Raw genomic sequence first — 16,170 nt, forward strand, 5'->3', positions numbered from 1 at the left:
GAATCTGCAATAGCCAACCAGCTTGGAGTGAAGAAATCAACAGTGGGAGCAATAATTAGAAAATGGAAGACATACAAGACCACTGATAATCTCCCTCGATCTGGGGCTCCACGCAAAATCCCACCCCGTGGTGTCAGAATGATCACAAGAACGGTGAGCAAAAATCCCAGAACCATGCGGGGGGACCTAGTGAATGAACTGCAGAGAGCTGGGACCAATGTAACAAGGCCTACCATAAGTAACACACTACGCCACCATGGACTCAGATCCTGCAGTGCCAGACGTGTCCCACTGCTTAAGCCAGTACATGTCCGGGCCCGTCTGAAGTTTGCTAGAGAGCATTTGGATGATCCAGAGGAGTTTTGGGAGAATGTCCTATGGTCTGATGAAACCAAACTGGAACTGTTTGGTAGAAACACAACTTGTCGTGTTTGGAGGAAAAAGAATACTGAGTTGCATCCATCAAACACCATACCTACTGTAAAGCATGGTGGTGGAAACATCATGCTTTGGGGCTGTTTCTCTGCAAAGGGGCCAGGACGACTGATCCGAGTACATGAAAGAATGAATGGGGCCATGTATCGTGACATTTTGAGTGCAAACCTCCTTCCATCAGCAAGGGCATTGAAGATGAAACGTGGATGGGTCTTTCAACATGACAATGATCCAAAGCACACCGCCAGGGCAACGAAGGAGTGGCTTTGTAAGAAGCATTTCAAGGTCCTGGAGTGGCCTAGCCAGTCTCCAGATCTCAACCCTATAGAAAACCTTTGGAGGGAGTTGAAAGTCCGTGTTGCCAAGCGAAAAGCCAAAAACATCACTGCTCTAGAGGAGATCTGCATGGAGGAATGGGCCAACATACCAACAACAGTGTGTGGCAACCTTGTGAAGACTTACAGAAAACGTTTGACCTCTGTCATTGCCAACAAAGTATTGAGATGAAATTTTGTTTCTGACCAAATACTTATTTTCCACCATAATATGCCAATAAAATGTTAAAAAAACAGACAATGTGATTTTCTGGATTTTTTTTTCTCAGTTTGTCTCCCATAGTTGAGGTCTACCTATGATGTAAATTACAGACGCCTCTCATCTTTTTAAGTGGTGGAACTTGCACTATTGCTGACTGACTAAATACTTTTTTGCCCCACTGTATATATATATATATATATATATATATATATATATATATATATATATATATATATATATATATATATATATATATATATATATATATATATATAGATAGTGCTCTGCACAGTTCATTGTTGACCCATAGATGCTCTGTATAAAGCTCTGCCATTGCTGCTGTTGCAATAAAAAAAAAAAAGCCATACTCGCCTTTCTTGCTTGCAGCTCCCAGCGTCCGGTCCCGGCGTCTCTCCGCATTGACTGATCAGGCAGAGGGCAGCGCGCACACTATATGCGTCATCGCGCCCTCTGACCTGCACAGTCAGAGCGGAGAGACGCCGGGAAGATGGAGCGGCGCCGGGAAGATGGAGCGGTGCCCGGCGTGTGGAACGGGGATAGGTGAATATGACATACTTACCTGCTCCCGGCTTCCCGCTCCTTCTCCCGGACAGCTGGTCTTCGGTGCCGCAGCCTCTTCCTCTATCAGCGGTCACCGTTACCGCTGATTAGAGAAATGAATATGCGGCTCCACCCCTATGGGAGTGGAGTCCATATTCATTTTGCTAATGAGCGGTCCCACGTGACCGCTGAAGAGGGGAAGAGCTGCAGCACCCGAAGACCGTGGGACGGCAGGGGGAGCGCCAGGATCGTCGGGACTAGGTAAGTATGCCTCAGCGCCCTCTCCCCCTCACCGGCCGACCCCACCACTACCGTGACTCGAGTATAAGCCGAGAGTGGCACTTTCAGCCCAAAAATTTGGGCTGAAAATCTCGGTTTATACTCGAGTATATACGGTATATAATTTATTACTAGATGGTGGCCCGATTCTAACGCATCGGGTATTCTAGAATATGCATGTCCACGTAGTATATTGCCCATCCACGTAGTATATTGCCCAGCCACGTAGTATATTGCCCAGCCACGTAGTATGTTGCCCAGCCACGTAGTATGTTGCCCAGCCACGTAGTATGTTGCCCAGCCACGTAGTATGTTGCCCAGCCACGTAGTATATTGCCCAGCGACGTAGTATATTGCCCAGTGACGCATATTGCCCAGTGACATAGTATACAGCATAGAGCCACGTAGTATATTGCCCAGTTACGTAGTATATTGCCCAGCCACGTAGTATATTGCCCAGCCACGTAGTATATTGCCCAGCCACGTAGTATATTGTCCAGCCATGTAGTATTGTCCAGCCAACTAGTATATTGTCCAGCCAACTAGTATATTGTCCAGCCACGTAGTATATTGTCCAGCCACGTAGTATCTTGCCCAGTTACGTAGTATCTTGCCCAGTTACGTAGTATATTGCCCAGTCACGTAGTATATTGCCCAGTCACGTAGTATATTGCCCAGTCATGTAGTATATTGACCAGTCACGTAGTATATTGCCCAGCCACATAGTATACAGCACAGAGCCACGTAGTATATTGCCCAGCCACGTAGTGTATTGCCCAGCCACGTATTATATTGCCCAGCCACGTAGTATATTGCCCAGCCACGTAGTATATTGCCCAGCCACGTAGTATATTGCCCAGCGACGTAGTATATTGCCCAGCGACGTAGTATATTGCCCAGTGACGCATATTGCCCAGTGACATAGTATACAGCATAGAGCCACGTAGTATATTGCCCAGTCACGTAGTATTTTGCCCAGCCACGTAGTATATTGCCCAGTTACGTAGTATATTGCCCAGTCACGTAGTATATTGCCCAGCCACGTAGTATACAGCACAGAGCCACGTAGTATATTGCCCAGCCATGTAGTATATTGCCCAGCCACGTAGTATATTGCCCAGCGACGTAGTATATTGCCCAGCGACGTAGTATATTGCCCAGCGACGTAGTATATTGCCCAGCGACGTAGTATATTGCCCAGCGACGTAGTATATTGCCCAGCGACGTAGTATATTGCCCAGCGACGTAGTATATTGCCCAGCGACGTAGTATATTGCCCAGCGACGTAGTATATTGCCCAGCGACGTAGTATATTGCCCAGCGACGTAGTATATTGCCCAGTGACATAGTATACAGCATAGAGCCACGTAGTATATTGCCCAGTCACGTAGTATATTGCCCAGTCACATAGTATACAGCATAGAGCCACGTAGTGTATTGCCCAGCCTCGTAGTATATTGCCCAGCCACGTAGTATATTGCCCAGCCACGTAGTATATTGCCCAGCCACGTAGTATATTGCCCAGTCACGTAGTATATTGCCCAGTCACGTAGTATACAGCACAGAGCCACGTAGTATATTGCACAGCCACGTAGTATATTGGCCAGCCACGTAGTATATTGGCCAGCCACGTAGTATATTGCACAGCCACGTAGTATACAGCACAGAGCCACATAGTATATTGCCCAGCCATGTAGTATACAGCACAGAGCCACGTAGTATATTGCACAGCAATGTAGTATACAGCACAGAGCCACGTAGTATATTGCACAGCGAGGTAGTATACAGCACAGAGCCACGTAGTATATTGCCCAGCCACGTAGTATACAGCACAGAGCCACGTAGTATATTGCCCAGCCACGTAGTATACAGCACAGAGCCACGTAGTATATCGCACAGTGACGTAGTATACAGCACAGAGCCACGTAGTATATTGCACAGCGAGGTAGTATATTGTTCAGCCACGTAGTAGACAGCACAGAGTCATGTAGTATATTGCCCAGCCACGTAGTATATTGCCCAGCCACGTAGTATATTGCCCAGCCACGTAGTATATTGCCCAGCCACGTAGTATATTGCCCAGCCACGTAGTATATTGCCCAGCCACGTAGTATATTGCCCAGTCACGTAGTATATTGCCCAGTCACGTAGTATACAGCACAGAGCCACGTAGTATATTGCACAGCCACGTAGTATATTGCCCAGCCACGTAGTATATTGCCCAGTTATGTAGTATATTGCCAAGTTACGTAGTATATTGCCCAGTTAGGTAGTATATTGCCCAGCCACGTAGTATACAGCACAGAGCCACGTAGTATATTGCACAGCGACGTATATTGCCCAGCCTTGTAGTATACAGCACAGAGCCACGTAGTATATTGCCCAGCCACGTAGTATACAGCACAGAGCCACGTAGTATATTGCCCAGCCACGTAGTATACAGCACAGAGCCACGTGGTATATTGCACAGCGAGGTAGTATATTGTTCAGCCACGTAGTATACAGCACAGAGTCACGTGGTATATTGCACAGTGAGGTAGTATATTGCCCAGCCACGTAGTATACAGCACAGAGCCACGTAGTATATTGCCCAGCCACGTAGTATACAGCACAGAGCCACGTAGTATATTGCACAGCGACGTAGTATACAGCACAGAACCACGTAGTATATTGCACAGCGAGGTAGTATATTGTCCAGCCACGTAGTATACAGCACAAAGCCACGTAGTATATTGCACAGCGACGTAATATATTGCCCAGCCTTGTAGTATACAGCACAGAGCCACGTAGTATATTGCCCAGTGACGTAGTATATTACCGAGCCACGTATGTCACAGGTTAAAAAAATAAAAAATAAACATACTCACCTAACGATCCGAGGGCCCCTTGTAGTTTAACATACTCACCATTCTGGTCACTGCTCCTCAGCGTCCTGTCTCTCTGCCTCCAGGGATCCAACGGCGCTGTGCAGATGGGCGCGCGGCTGCCGCTATCTTGTGTTCCCAGGATGCTTTGCGAAATTACCCATATGACTTAGCGCTAGGTCTTCTGGGTAATTTCGCAAAGTATCGCTGGGAAAGGAAGATGGCGGCAGACGCGAGCGCCTCAGCGGACAATGGAGGGTGAATATAGCAGTTTTTTTACTATTTTTAACATTAGTTTTTTTTACTATTGATGCCGCATAGGCAGCATCAATAGTAAAAGGTTGGGGACACACAGGGTTAATAGCGGCGGTAACGGAATGCGTTACCTGCGGCATAACGCGGTCTGTTACCGCCGGCATTAGCCCTGTGTTAGCGGTGACCGGAGGGGAGTATGGAGCGGGCGCCGGGGACACTGACTGCGGGGAGTAAGCAGCGGAGCGCCGGGGACACTGACTGCGGGGAGCGGAGCGCCGGGGACACTGACTGCGGGGAGCGGAGCGCCGGGGTCACTGACTGCGGGGAGCGGAGCGTCGGGGTCACTGACTGCGGGGAGCGGAGCGCCGGGGTCACTGACTGCGGGGAGCGGAGCGCCGGGGTCACTGACTGCGGGGAGCGGAGCGCTGGGGACACTGACTGCGGAGAGTATGGAGCGGGCATTTTCTTCTGGACTGTGCCCGTCGCTGATTGGTCGTGGCTGTTTTGCGGCGACCAATCAGCGACTTGGATTTCCATGATAGACAGAGGCCACGACCAATGAATATCCGTGACAGACAGACAGAAACACACACACACACACACCCACCGTATGCAGCTCTGGCAAAAATTAAGAGACCACCACATCAAATCCCTGTCATGGGCAGTCCAGTCTCCAGACCTGACCCCCATTGAAAACCTCTGCAATGTAATCAAGAGGATGGTGGATAGTCACAAGCCATCAAACAAAGGAGAACTGCTTACATTTTTGTACCATGAGTGGCATAAGCAGTGTGAAAGATTGATGGAAAGCATGCCAAGACTCATGAAAGCTGTGATTAAAAATCATGGTTATTCCACAAAATATTGATTTCTGAACTCTTGCTGAGTTAAAACATTAGTAATGTTGTTTCTAAATGATTATGAACTTGTTTTCTTTGCATTATTTAAGGTCTGAAAGCACTGGGGTTTTTTTCAAAAAAAAAAATACAAAATGTATTGCTTGGAAATTCGGAGACATGTTGTCAGTAGTTTATAGAATAAAAGAACAATTTACATTTTACTCAAAAATATACCTATAAAGAGAAAAATCAGACAAACTGGACATTTTGCAGTGGTCTCTTGTGATGGTGCTTTATTACTACTATTTGCCATGGTGATTTTATGGCCTTAGGCTAGGTTCACATTGCGCTAGTGCAGTCCGTTTAGCGCATACACTAACGGACTGCGTTAACGCAATGTCCAAAAAGGGATTGCGTTTAGCGATCCCGCTAGCGCAGATGCCCGATCTGCGCTAGCGAGAACGGACCCAAAAACGCTGCAGACAGCGTTTGAGGTCCATCACAAAATAACGGAACATCACTAACGCATGCCAAAAATGGCATGCGTTAGATACATTGCGGTCAATGGGTGCGCAAACGGATCCGTTACATTGCGTTAGTGGCGCTATGTAACGGATTCCGTTAGCAGATACCCACTAACGCAATGTGAACATAGCCTTATGGCCAATCATGATTTGGCAAAATGTAAATGAATAATTCTCCTTCAGATGTGAGTTTTAATACAGGAGCACATGAACTTTGTGTCAGAGCAAGAAAATTCCAGCTTTAATAACTTCTTGGCACTAGCGCAGCGTTGGCACTATTCTCATACATGCACAATTTGCTACTGCTAACTAGATACTTGCCTATATATGCCAAGTCTGCGCAGCACGTCTTCCTAGAGCGCGCACCTTGAGACGTGTGTCTCTTCTAGATCCTTTTAAACATAATTGTATCGTGTTTTTATATACTTTGTTATTGTACTGACTGTTTTCCATACTTTCAGATCTCTGTGCACTGCATTGTTCCTCTGTGGAATTAGTAGGTCATATGAAAAGAATCTAATGTACAGCAAGGTTATGTATGACAAATGTGATGTCCTTGGATATTATCTCCAGCTTCTCATAGCTGCCTAGTCCTATGTAGTAATTAAAAAGTACCTTCTCTACATTAGTGCTTGTAACCGGGGAAAATTATATGGCCACGATATTGACATGGTGCTTACATCTTGACTGTATTGTGAATAGTAGCATTGCTTCACGTTTAAAAAAAAAATCGAAAGTCTCTGCAAAAATGTTTAGAATTTTCACCAGAAACAACTTTTTACTCCAGCACTGCTGCTCTGTCAGAACAGAATCACTAATAGAGCGATCTGCCCCCATGCTTATAATGTTATCAGCATCATATCTGCAGTTTGCACCAGGCGATGTGCTGCTGAGAACATAAACCATCCATTCACCTGATCAATGAGCAGCATTTTGCTGGTTCATTGAGTAATTGCTGACATATTTACACCTATGAACTCTCATCTGCCAGGATTTATAAATGTAGATGCTACATCCACCACCATGTTACACGCACACTCATAGTACGCATGCATGAATACACTAAGCATTTACCGACAGAGTATATCAAACAGCGATGCAATAGAACAGCACCACAATACTATTTCAGATGGTGGGTGTAAAGCCTTATGGACATAAAAATGTGCCCAGTAAAATAAAATAATGAAAACGAGGCAGCACTCCCTGGTTAATTCAAAAAAGGTGGATTTTTATTAGCTCATTTGGCGACATTTCCCTCCTATCACAGAACATTTCTCAAGCAGTAAGTGAAGGTACAAAGTGCATATTTAAATGATTGCCAATAAAGTACATATGAGAGATGGCTGGGTGGATGCAAGAGGTGACTGGCTGGATGCGATAGGTGGGTGGATGCGAGCGGTGGCTGGGTGGATGGATGCGAGAGGTGGCTGGGTGGATGGATGCGAGAGGTGGCTGGGTGGATGGATGCAAGAGGTGGCTGGGTGGATGGATGCGAGAGGTGGCTGGGTGGATGGATGCGAGAGGTGGCTGGTTGGATGGATGCGATAGGTGGGTGGATGCGATAGGTGGATGGATGCGAGAGGTGGATGGATGGATATTGATATAGGTATCAGAGAGAGAGACACACAAGCACTGTAGAATACTTACCAACCAACCTTCTCTTCTTCAGTTCTTCTACAGGACCTGTGGTGACATCACGGTCACATATCTGGTAACATGACTGTGATGTTAACACAGGTCCTAAAGCAGTATGAAGTGAATTCAGTAAATGCTAGGAGCCACTAGGGAAGTGGGGACCATGGGCAAATTCCCAGTTTGGCTCCCCCTCCCTTAACGCCTGCCCTGGTCACAGAAATTGCTCTCTCATATCATTAGGCCTCATTCACATATCAGTATTTTTGCATCAGTGTTTGAATCCCAAAGCCGGTATTGGAACTTACAGAGACAAACTGTAATTTGAAAGATCAACAGCTGTTCTGTGTTTCAGAGACACTTCTTGTTTTGGCATACAAACACTGATGCAAAAATATTAATGTGTGAATAAGGCCTTATTCTTGTCTTGTTTTGCTAGCGTCCTTATCAATGCTGGTAGTAGGAGTTGGTACTTGCAGCACATTCAGGTTGTACAGGTAGTCCATCTTCTCCGTGATGGCATATATGTGTACCATCACTAGAAGGTCTCCCAGCACATTCTGGAGTTGATACTAGAATATTGGCCTTTGCACGAATGGAGATCGAAAGTGCAACAGAAGAGCATCAACACAGGAGCAGGATCAATATCTGTTCCTTTATGAAAGAAGTATTAGGAGGAGCAGTGCCTGAGCCTTACAAAATAACAAACATGTTGTGTATGTACTGACCAACCTGTAAGAAACAGACTCTGAGGGTGGCAGGAGGCATCTATGCTTGCAGTCCGCTCATTTATTATGTGTCAAAGAACATCAGAATTGTCATGTTCCCCGTTCTCTTCACAGATGAAAATAGGTTTATACTGAGCAGCCTCTTCTTACCTCAGTACCCCTGGTATCTCCAGTTTTACATCAGAAAGACAGGATAGACAGCAGTGTGAGCGGCCTCTTCTTACCTACATACCCCTGGTACCTCCAGTTTTACTTCAGAAAGACAGGATAGACAGCAGTGCGGGCAGCATCTTCTTGCCTATATACCCCTGGTACCTTCAGCATTACTTTAGAAAGACAGGATAGTCAGCAGTGTGAGCAGCATCTTACCTACATACCCCTGGTATCTCCAGTTTTACATTAGAAAGACAGGGTAGTCAGCAGTGTGAGTGGCCTCTTCTTACCTACATACCCCTGGTACCTCCAGTATTACTTCAGAAAGACAGGATAGACAGCAGTGCGGGCAACATCTTCTTACCTACATACCCCTGGTACCTCCAGTATTACTTCAGAAAGACATGATAGACAGCAGTGCGGGCAACATCTTCTTACCTACATACCCCTGGTACCTCCAGTATTACTTCAGAAAGACAGGATAGACAGCAGTGCGGGCAGCATCTTCTTACCTGCATACCCCTGGTACCTCCAGTATTACTTCAGAAAGACAGGATAGACAGCAGTGCGGGCAACATCTTCTTACCTACATACCCCTGGTACCTCCAGTATTACTTCAGAAAGACAGGATAGACAGCAGTGCGGGCAGCATCTTCTTACCTGCATACCCCTGGTACCTTCAGTATTACTTCAGAAAGACAGGATAGACAGCAGTGCGGGCAGCATCTTCTTACCTACATACCCCTGGTACCTCCAGTATTACTTCAGAAAGACAGGGTAGTCAGCAGTGTGAGTGGCCTCTTCTTACCTACATACCCCTGGTACCTCCAGTATTACTTCAGAAAGACAGGATAGACAGCAGTGTGAGTGGCCTCTTCTTACCTACATACCCCTGGTACCTCCAGTATTACTTCAGAAAGACAGGATAGACAGCAGTGCGGGCAGCGTCTTCTTACCTACATACCCCTGGTACCTCCAGTATTATGTCAGAAAGACAGGGTAGTCAGCAGTGCGAGCAGTATCTTCTTACCTACATACCCCTGGTACCTCCAGTATTACTTCAGAAAGACAGGATAGACAGCAGTGTGAGCAGCATCTTCTTACCTACATACCCCTGGTACCTTCAGTATTACTTCAGAAAGACAGGATAGACAGCAGTGCGGGCAGCATCTTCTTACCTACATACACCTGGTACCTCCAGTATTACTTCAGAAAGACAGGATAGTCAGCAGTGTGAGCAGCATCTTCTTACCTACATACCCCTGGTACCTCCAGTATTACTTCAGAAAGACAGGGTAGTCAGCAGTGCGAGCAGCATCTTCTTGCCTACATACCCCTGGTACCTCCAGTATTACTTCAGAAAGACAGGATAGACAGCAGTGCGGGCAGCATCTTCTTGCCTACATACCCCTGGTACCTCCAGTATTACTTCAGAAAGACAGGATAGACAGCAGTGCGGGCAGCATCTTCTTACCTACATACCCCTGGTACCTCCAGTATTACTTCAGAAAGACAGGGTAGTCAGCAGTGCGAGCAGCATCTTCTTGCCTCACCACAACTGCTATCTCCAGTATTATATCCGAAAGACAAGAGGCCTTTCATAGTGCTGTTTATTGTGTTTTTCTGATGGAATACTGGGTGGTGCTGAGATAAGAAATGGACGTTCACATTACTGACCAACGTGTGTATCTGATCAAGTAATGGAGATACCAGGGCTGTTGAGTAAGAAGAAGCGACTTACGGTGCTGTCCACCCTATCTCAGTACTCCTGTTATTTTTAGTATTCGATCAGAAACACACGGTGGTCAGTAGTGTGTTCAGCCTCTCCTTACCTAAACACACCTGATATTGCCAATATTAAATAAGAAAGACGGTGGGTAGCAATGTAAGCAGCCTTTCTTACCTCAACAGCTCTGATATCTTAAGGATTAGATAAGTATGTCCACTGACAGTACCTCATCCTACACATGAAGGAGAGAAATGGAGCTGCCTACTGCACATGCTCACAGGCATCTCTTCTAATGTTCTGTTACTGATTTCTGTCATTGTAAAAAGGTGGTCGCCATTGTAATTCTATATTGATTATAGCTACCTAGGAAAAAACTGTTCTGATTTGCCAATTAAAAGGAATCTGTCAAAAGGATCAACACTCCTAAGCCTTCTTTATGGATATGTAGGTCATATGAAGCTGAATAAAATGATACATTGATATCTGCAATCTGATGTCTTATTCTAGAAAAATCCATGTTTTTGTTATCTGTAAATGAGTTAAGATCTATTGGCCGGACACTGATCTGCATGAGAATCTGCCTAAAGAGCTTATTTTACATGCAAGGTGGCATTACCAGTGTGAACTATATAATAACTGACATTTTGCCTTTATAATCACACGCACCTCTGCAGTAAGGTCAGAGCTAACACAGTACAGCAGAGCTAAGATAGAGCAACAGTAGTAAAATTTGTCTGATTACAACAACATTTGTAGCTGCGGTTCTCTCATAGTGCTTCAGCTTCCATCACACAAGCATACAGAATGGGGGAAGGGTAAGTAGTACAGCTGAGCTGACAGCTCTATGTGAAGACAACTGCAAATGTGCTTATTGTGTTCATTGTATTCAGGCACAACTCTACAGCAGAGCTGCCATCACTATGAGCGGATAACTGCAGCTACAAATGTTTATAATGAGACAAAGTTAACTTCTGCTGTACTGTGCAGTGAGGTCAGCACTCAGAGCTGTGTGTGGTTATGGGAGTAAAGTCATAGCATGTCTCACACTGATAACGTCCCCTGTTAAGGTACCTTCACACTGACCAACTTCACAACGATATCGCTAGCGATCCGTGACGTTGCAGCGTCCTGGATAGCGATATTGTTGTGTTTGACACGCAGCAGTGATCTGGATCCTGCTGTGACATCGTTGGTCGGAGCAGAAAGTCCAGAACTTTATTTCGTCGCTGGATCTCCCGCAGACCTCACTGAATCGGCGTGTGTGACGCCGATTCAGCGATGTCTTCACTGGTAACCAGGGTAAACATCGGGTTACTAAGCGCAGGGCCACGCTTAGTAACCCGATATTTACCCTGGTTACCAGTGTAAATGTAAAAAAAACAAACACTTCATACTTACATTCCGGTGTCTGTCGCGTCCTTCGGCGTTCTGCTTCCCTGCACTGTCAGCGCCGGCCAGCCGTAAAGCAGATTACAGCGGTGACGTCACCGCTGTGCTTTACGGCCAGCTGGCGCTCACAGTCCGTGCAGGAAAGCACAGCGACAGGGGACAGACACTGGAATGTAAGTATGTAGTGTTTGTTTTTTTTACATTAGCACTGGTAACCAGGGTAAACATCGGGTTACTAAGCGCGGCCCTGCGCTTAGTAACCCGATGTTTACCCTGGTTACCAGGGGACTTCGCATAGTTGGTCGCTGGAGAGCTGTCTGTGTGACAGCTCTCCAGCGACCACACAGCGACGCTGCAGAGATCGGCATCGTTGTCTATATCGCTGCAGCGTCGCTAAATGTGACGGTACCTTTACCGTATTTAGAATAAGCTTTGGAGACAGAGTATCGTACAGATCTGTCTGGCCTGCAGATCTTAACAGCTCATTTACATAAGAAAAGCATTGATTTCTCTGGAAGAAGACACCAGATTGTGGATATCAAGGTAACATTGTATTCATTGAATAAATATTAAATCCTGCTCACCCTTGTGAAGGACTTCATGGGTTCCATATGCGGAGCACAGGATTTTATCTCTGCCCAACGTGGAGACAATGTTCAAGGATTGAAGTGAATTTATAGCTCAAAGCAAAGTTGAGTAAAATAGTAAATCTTTATTTGAGGCACAATAAAATTATTGGCATTGTTGGGAAAAGCCTGTAAAAATTGGTAGGAATGGGTGAAAGACTTGGTCTTGACTTTACGCGTTTCGAACACAGTATGTTAACTTAAACTCCGACTGATAGAATGGGAGCTAGTGAGGGAAGTTAAAACTGTTGCTAATTAACATAATGAGCTTGAGTGGAAACTGATGTGAGAACTGGCAAAGATATACACATATGAACACAGGTTTATGGCGAGATACACAAAAGGAATTAGTGAATGAACACTATAGGAAAAAAATCTGTGGGTTATGAAATTTGAGTTTATATCGTCCCAATCAAAAGCTCTCATAGGCTATGTGCACACGTTGCGGATTTTGATGCGTTTCCGCAGCGTTTTTGGATGCGCGCAATTGCATCAAATCTGCAGTGTAGTACAGTAACAATGATAGTCAGTGGGAATTTGAGAATTGCTGCGGAAAAATCCGCACAGATTGGCTGCATTTTTTTTCCACAGCATGTCAATTCTTTGTGCGGAAACGCAACGTTTTTCACACATTGACTATACATTGAGTAAGGCAAATCCGCACATCAAAAAAACGCATGACAATCCGCAAGTAATCCGACAAAAATCCGCATCAATTCCGCAAGCATTTTGGTCTGCGTTTTCTGCCAAGAGATGCAGATTCTGTGTGGAAAATTCCGCAGGCTAATCCGCAACGTGTGCACATACCCATAGACTTGAATGGTGATGCAACTTCTGACTTCCAGCTAGTCAATAGTTGCGATCACAAGATGGCACTGTGGGACTGAAACAACTCCGGGGGAAGGGACCTTGCATTATAAGTACCACTTCAGCGCTGAAACCCCCCCAAAAACGCTGGAGTGGTACTTTATGTAATTCAAATGGTTAAAAAACGTCTTGAACATAATCAATTTTCACTCATTTGTCCAATCTATAGTTGGGAGATAGCTGAAAGAACCAATGAGAGCCCAGGCAAATGAAGCACATGTTGCTACCTGGAAGCCCATGTTGCTACCTGGAAGCCCATGTTGCTACCTGGAAGCCCATGTTGCTACCTGGAAGCCCATGTTGCTACCTTGAAGCCCATGTTGCTACCTGGAAGCCCATGTTGCTACCTGGAAGCCCATGTTGCTACCTGGAAGCCCATGTTGCTACCTGGAAGCCCATGTTGCTACCTGGAAGCCCATGTTGCTACCTGGAGGCCCATGTTGCTACCTGGAGGCCCATGTTGCTACCTGGAGGCCCATGTTGCTACCTGGAGGCCCATGTTGCTACCTGGAGGCCCATGTTGCTACCTGGAGGCCCATGTTGCTACCTGGAGGCCCATGTTGCTACCTGGAGGCCCATGTTGCTACCTGGAGGCCCATGTTGCTACCTGGAAGCCCATGTTGCTACCTGGAAGCCCATGTTGCTACCTGGAAGCCCATGTTGCTACCTGGAGGCCCATGTTGCTACCTGGAGGCCCATGTTGCTACCTGGAGGCCCATGTTGCTACCTGGAGGCCCATGTTGCTACCTGGAGGCCCATGTTGCTACCTGGAGGCCCATGTTGCTACCTGGAGGCCCATGTTGCTACCTGGAGGCCCATGTTGCTACCTGGAAGCCCATGTTGCTACCTGGAAGCCCATGTTGCTACCTGGAAGCCCATGTTGCTACCTGGAAGCCCATGTTGCTGTCAGTTGATCCGTATGAAGAGCGGAAGGAAATATTAGCAAATGCACATTTTTCAGGAGCTTGGGTGTGTCAGACAACAAGATGCGATATTTGATACATTTGGCAGCCCCCTTAATGCAGCAGAACATATTAGTATGATATCTGAGCTATGTTTCTGGCAAGCACATGTGTCTTTGGTATTAGCACAAGGACATCTAAGCCTGGTGACAGATCGTACTCTAGTCGAGATTTAACATTTGACAGTGGAACCGGTGGCAGTTCATGATTACTTGGGATCACACAGTCCGCTAATGTGCTCTGCTGCAAATCTCTGGGAACTCTTGCCTGGCAGCTTTTATTTAGCTGCTTATATCAAGAATTTGGTTGATATTATGCCAGCATATGTAACGGTCTCTGGTCATATCCACAACCACTTTACACAAGATAAGTACGGTATGTCAGCAAGAACAAGCCGTCGGATAAAGTTGAGCATATAGGAGCTTTATAATCCGCATAAGTAACTATATTGATGTACATTTTGACTTAAATACAGGATAAGGATTTGGAAACGGTTTTGCAAATGAAAATCCATTTCATATAGCCAAATAAAGTTGTTTCTGGAACAAGTGAATAAATTCCTGTAAGCTCAGGTGAAAAATGTCTACAACGTTACTCCTGTTATAATGCCAGGTTTTTGTCATATACAAAAATTGTTGAAATATGCTTTTGGATTTATGACAGCATTCAGTCTTTTTGATTAGGAGTCCATCAGCTTGGCACATCCAGATTTGGCAATCCTTGCCCACTCTTCCTTGCATTAACACTACAAATCTGTCAGATTGTGAGAGCATCTATGTACATCGCCCTCTTTTAGGTCAACTAACAGATTTTCAATTGGCTTCAGGTCTGAGCTCAGGCCAGCCATTCCAAAACTATTATATTCTTCTGTTAGTCATTTATTTTGTTGATTTGAAGGTATGGTTGAGGTCATTGTTGAAAGGTGAAATTTCTTTTACTTTTCAGCAGAGGTCTGAAGGTTTTGTTGCCAAAATGACTGATCTTTGGAACTGTTATAAATCCCTCCACTCTAACTAAAACTCCAGTTCCAGTTGTTGAAATATAAGCCCAAAGCATAATTCTGCCTCTACAATGCTTCACTGTGGGTATTGTGTTCTTTTGGTGATGCAGTGTTGGCTTTGCTACACCCTCCCTCCTCCAGGGATTCTTCCTGAATCTTGAAGGCTGGGGAAGTCTAGGATCTCTGACCACTACTATCAGAGCCAGCATTCAGCTAAAAAAGTTTTAGTGGGGTCCAGATTTTGTTCTACTTGGCAGCCAGGTGTAGTGCCAAATGCTGTCAACCTTCATCTCTCCCGGCAGATACAATAAGTGATAACTCTTGCCAGTCACAAGAAGCTTCACATTAGCGGTCACATAATTCAGCGTTATGTGTTAATCTAAATACAGATAATAATACATAACGTCCTCATATTTCTCGGGCCATTGTAAGGAGGCTGTGAAATATGAGGAGGCAAGCCTTGGACTTATTGCCTGCTGAGGAAAGGGTGGCCTTCTGTGATCACTAATGGACGGGGATGAGCTAAGGTGAGCGAAGGTAAACGACTGACTACTGGGGACATGAGGAGAGGTCCTCAGTGACGAATGGGGTAGTGGTGGGTAGGTAGCGTGCTCATCTCAAGTTTTACTGCTACCATTAAAGAGAGCTCTCTCTTCAAAAACAAGGTAGATATAAGGCCAGATTTTACATTTTTATGGTCATTTTTATATGATTTATTTTGTTTTAAAAGGCATAATGTTATTTTATCGGTCATTACTGTACATGAATTATCACTCCCAGTGAGGTTCAC

General features: G+C 45.5%; 1 protein-coding gene across 1 annotated transcript in view; it reads left to right on the forward strand.

The window, feature by feature from the left end:
• Window positions 1-16,170, forward strand: part of AGTPBP1 (ATP/GTP binding carboxypeptidase 1) — a 223,276-nt gene that overhangs the window by 61,488 nt on the left and 145,618 nt on the right. The window lies entirely within an intron of this gene.

The sequence above is a fragment of the Ranitomeya imitator genome, chromosome 1 (genome assembly GCF_032444005.1).
Source record: "Ranitomeya imitator isolate aRanImi1 chromosome 1, aRanImi1.pri, whole genome shotgun sequence".
In the NCBI taxonomy this organism is placed as follows: Eukaryota; Metazoa; Chordata; class Amphibia; order Anura; family Dendrobatidae; genus Ranitomeya; species Ranitomeya imitator.